We start from the raw sequence: 5,125 nt of genomic DNA on the forward strand, positions 1-5,125 counted from the left end.
AGCTCGCGGCGCCCTGCCATTGGCCGAGGCCGCCTCACGTGCCCTAACGCTCCCCGCGTCCCCGCCCCCGGCGCGAGTCCGCCTCGGGTGGGCTCAGGGGCCGACCGGGGGCGCTGCTGGGGTGGTGGGGAAGTGGGCCGCTCGGGGCGCGCCGGTGGGGCCGCGACTGAGGCGGCCGGGCGGTGTTGCCTCTGTGGGACTTCTGTGGCGGTGCGGGACGGAGCGACTAGGGGGCAACGGAGGCATCGGACATGCACGTTAGAAGCGATGGCAACTTCTGCCGCCGGCGCGGCGCGGCCCGCGCGAACGGCGACCTCCCTAGCTCACCCCTCGCCGCCTTCCAATGCCTGCTCGCCGGCGCACGCGAGCGACTGACGAAGCCTGGGAGCCGCGCAAGCGGCGGTTTCGCCGGGCGTTCTTAGGCCCCGCCCACCAGCTTCTCTCCCGCTACGCCCCACCCACCGGCCCCGTTTCCCACCCATCCCCGCTTCGCCCCGCCCACCAAGCCCGGCTCCCAGAGTCTGCCGAGCTCCTCCAGTTAACGCCCCGCCCACTGGGCCTCGCTCCGGCCTGGTCTCCTCCAGCTACGCCCCGCCCATCAGCCCTCTCCCGCTACGCCCCTCCCATCGGACCCGTTCCCCCCCCCCCCCCGGGTTCCTCCAGCCACGCCCCGCCCCCCGGGTCTCGCTCCGGCCAGGTCTCCTCCAGCTACGCCCCGCCCATCAGCCCCTCTCCCGCTACGCCCCGCCCACCGGGGGGCCCGCCTGCCCCGCGTCCCGCCCACCGGGTCCCGCAGCGGCCTTGTCTCCTCCCGCTCCGCCCCGCCCGCCGGAGCGCTCCACCCTCCCGCTACGCTCCCCTGCTTGGGAGCCGCCCCACGCCTCCTGCTCGCCGCGCGGGGGTTTTGTTTTATTCTTTGCTTTGACTTGACGGTACACTCCAGGAGGGAGCAGCAGTCACGTGGATTTCCCCACACCTCGCTAATCACTGTGAGGAAGTGAGCTTTCTAAGGGCAAGGGCGTCCCGCTGCCTAAGGCGCACGCGAAGCGGACCCTGATGACAAGCGTCAGGATTGCGGGGCGCGGGCGGCAGGACACCTGCAGGGAGCCGCTTTCACGTGCAGGCGCCGCGGCCCGTCACCCGTGGGATTAAAGCATCTGGGCGCTTAGAGATTGTCGCTTTCTCTGGGGCAAGGTTCTCAGCCTTGAAAATTGCCAGGCAGAGCACTTTCGGTTATTCTGGGCTGCTCTGCGATGGGAAAGCTCACAGACAGCAGAAGAGAAAAGATCTAAAGTGAGGGTTGTCGTGGGCGGTCCTGAAAGTGGGTCTGCCTGCAGGTGTCTGAATATGGCCTGGCCAGGAAGGCGCAGGGCAGCTGCACAGCCCAAGAGCTGTTTGTGCAGAAGAAGCGGCTTTGATTGCTCTCTAAGCGGACAAGTGCTGTATCCAAAACAAAACACCTGAGGAAAACAACGGGGGTGGAGCAACGTCCCTAATGCCATTTCGTTTTAAAAAACGATTCCTGTGCTGTCCATTTAGCTAGCTCAGTGCAGAGCCACCCGACGAGTAATGGTTCTGAGACAGGGTTTGACACCGCAGCTCCAGGCACGGAGCTCCAGGCAGCATTGCACAGCATTAATTCATCCAGCAGAAATTTGCAGGATGCCGCTGTGGGCAAAGCACGGTGCAAGGCACCTTTGTGCGCAAGCAGTGCACATCCTTGCGGTGGAAACTGGGGACCAGCAATTAGAGACACATGTCCTGGGCAGGTTCACACGGACCCAGCCAGCGCATCCAGCCGGAAGGCTGGGAGAGTGCGGCTCAGGAGGGGAGACAGAAGGCGCAAAGGCGCAAAGGGAGTGGCTCTTCTCTCTGAGTGCAGCCTGAGGCCCCTGCAGGTCACTGAACCAGGCAGTGATGTGCTCACATTTAGAAGACAGCGGTGGCAGACACGCCGATGGGGGGGCCGAAGGGAGAAGGAAGGGGTGCAACAGGATCTGCACGGGGCGGGTGTGTGGGCAGGGGCAGGGCGGGCGTGCCCACCGGGACCCGCAGAAGAATCACAGATACTAGGAGACAGTGGCTCAGGGGGAGTGTGCCAGAAGGTGGATGAGAGGCCACGTCCCTGTCTATAGCTTGGGCACCAGTGACGAGGAGGCGACGCGTGGAGGGCACAAGTCGAGGCAAAGTGATGGCAGTCTGGTGGGGCTTGAGCGTCATTTGCCACCCGTGGACACAGGCCCGACGCTCAGCTGGAACACCAGGCCTGTCAGGCGTAGTCAGCTGGCCAGAGCTTGAGGGGAAGGCCAGGGTAAGATGGACAAGAGCCATCTCGTTAGCCCAGTGACCTTGACTCCAGCGTGACAAGAGACCCAAAGCCACCCCTCTCTGGCCATGGGGCTGGATTTCATTCACTCCCATCAGCGAGAGCCTCCCATGGCCGGTCCCCGTGACAGCGGGGTAGGGACCGCCTGCAGGGACACTGGCCACCCGGCCTGGCTGCTGCAGCATTTACAGAAACACTAAACATAGACGTGGCTCCTGCTGCCAAAAGAAAGGATCCAGAGCCGGCTGTCACCTGGGCAGGCGCGTGCGTGCGTGTGCGTGTGGGCGCTGCGGAGGTTGGGGGTGTGCACCGTGCTTGAGTGTTCTGTCCTCTGAGGGGCCACCTTGCACTTTATAACGGCGCTGCCCAAGCCACCCAGACCTCCTTTTCCACGGCCTCCTGCTGTCTCCCGGAGGCAGGGTGGGCTGACCGCAGGCAGGGAGGACACAGCCCTGGCAGAAGTTAGCGCCTGTCTTCCTGAGCTCCCCCTCCCATGCTTCCTGCTCAGTCAGAGGTGCCCAGGGAGGCCTGACCCCTCCCCTGCTCTCCTGGGCATCCTGCCCCCTCCTGCCCCCATGTCTGCCAGCCAGAAAGCCCCGCCTCAACTCTCTGGCCCCCGCCTGTGAACTCAGGCTTTTCACATCATTCAGGAGAGCTTCTGGCAGAACTTTGGGGTGCTGATCACAACATAGCAGGTGATGGAGACCAAGTTTTCTGTTCTGGGGTTTGGTCTGACCCCTCAGGCTGTTCCTGACTTGCTGCCTTTCTGAGTCTGTGGTCCCCCTCAGCTGGAGAGCTGCGCCCACCACCAGCCCCCCGGGGGACTGGCCCCTCTTTTTATGCTGGATTTGGGCCTGTGTACTCATGCTTGACAAATTTGCCTGCAGAGTTGGGGTGAAGGGTGGCGAGCTGATAGATGTCAGCTTAGCTGGAAGTGAGGTCTCCACACAGAGCGGTGACCCCAGTGACGGCACCTACTGACCCATACTAAATGCAGCTGCTACGGAGGGCAGGGTTCCACAGAAGTGGCTGGTCAGCTTTCAGGATGCAAGGAAACCCCAGGGTCAGTGCTTGGGGGGTCAGCCGGGAAGCTCGGTAGCCTCTTGTCCAGAAGCACTTTGGAAAAGGTCATCTGTTCATCCCAGCAGGGCATGGCTGGTACCTGTGCTGTGAAGCCCAAGGTGGAGAAATGAAGCAAGGTTCTAAAAAGTGACCATCTCATAGATCCTTCTACAGCAATCTGACAGTTCTAGGTAAAAAAGCCTTAGCCAGAGTTTAATAAAGCTCATAGCAAATACCGACGTCTTAAAATGGGAAATTCACACTATAACTTCACTTTCATATACACTGGGCGAAATGCAATTCTGTTCTCTTCTCCTCCTGTGTCCCTGGGAGATAGCACGAGACAGAAGTAACTGCCTCACAGAGTCCCCAGGGCCTTGGTCCTGGTGGGTGGGAGGGTTCAGGGGCCTTGACCCTATGCCACAGGTGTGCACGAGTTGAATTTGTGCTTTTGTCCTGAGTCTGGGGTGACGGGTTTTAACAGGCAGGAGGTAGATGCCCCAGCCAATAAATGGATGGAAAGAAGCGAGAGCTGTGGCCGGAGGGGAGGCGATGGTGAGGGCGGCAGGGCCTGAGCATCCCCTTCCTGGGCCTGGCCTGGGCAGTGGCAGAGTCCGAGTCAGGTCAGGACCCAGCGTGCAGACCCAGGGAGGCCTGGGAAGGGGCTGCGTGCCGGGCTCACCACGTGGAGGGGTGGCCTCCCCGCAAGTCCTGCTCCAGGGCAGGGGACGGGCTCAGAAGGGGGCTCCTCTCCAGGGTCCCCAACTAGAGGCGACTCTTGGAGGGTGGAGGAGTGGGAGATTTGGAACGAAAGGGCTGGGCTCTGGGCCTCCCGGCCCGGTCTCAGGCTGTCACCACTGCAGCAGGAGTTTGATCCTGGCCATGGAGTGACCCGCAGGGCATAGCAGACCCCTCCCATCTGCCCGCTGCTCTCCTCAGCAGTGGGTTTCAATGGACAGGCCTGTCTGCTCCCCACTCTGTCTCTGGGGAGTTATCTCACCCTGCAGCTGTGGCCTGCACCCCAGTTCTTGTGTGCATAAACAATAAATCCTTAAAAAGAAAGAAAGGGCCCTCCCTGGTGGTGCAGTGGGTTCAAGCGCAGCACTGAGAATCTAAAGCCGCTTCCACATGAGTTCGATCCCCGCCTGCCCCGGAGGTGACCACAGGGCGCGGCAGACCTCTCCTGACCTGCCCGCTGCTCCCCTCAGCAGTGTACTTCGTCCATCTGCCTGTTCTGCTCCCCGCTCTGTCTCTGGTGAAGCTCTCACCCGCTGCATCTCTGGCCTGTACCCCAGTTCTGTACAAATGAATAAATAAATCTTTTAAAAAAAAAGAAAGAAAGAAAGGCCTGGACTCTGAAGACTCTGCGGCCTTGGCCAGGGGACATTGGCCATGTGTGGCCACTGCTGGGGGTGCGCTAGCAGCCAGTGGTTACAAGCCAGGGATGCTGCTAAATACCCCACGGAGCACAGGGCAGCCCCGCCGTCCTGCCCCAAATGTCATCAGAGCCCAGGTGCAGAGCGCCTGGATGCAACCACCGAGAAGCGGATGTGGCAGCACCTGCCCCACCCCTCTGTGGTCGCGCAGGAGAGTGTGGGCAGAAGCTGACTGCAGACGGCAGGAGGCGTGGTCAGAGGGGAGTCTCCTCCAGGTGGAGGAGGTGGAGTGATGACTGCACTCTCCCTCACACGCGTGCCTCACCCCCCACACCGCCACACCACACACACACACCCACAC

This window comes from Condylura cristata, unplaced genomic scaffold (genome assembly GCF_000260355.1).
Source record: "Condylura cristata isolate star-nosed mole 26May11 unplaced genomic scaffold, ConCri1.0 scaffold00013, whole genome shotgun sequence".
Taxonomy (NCBI): domain Eukaryota; kingdom Metazoa; phylum Chordata; class Mammalia; order Eulipotyphla; family Talpidae; genus Condylura; species Condylura cristata.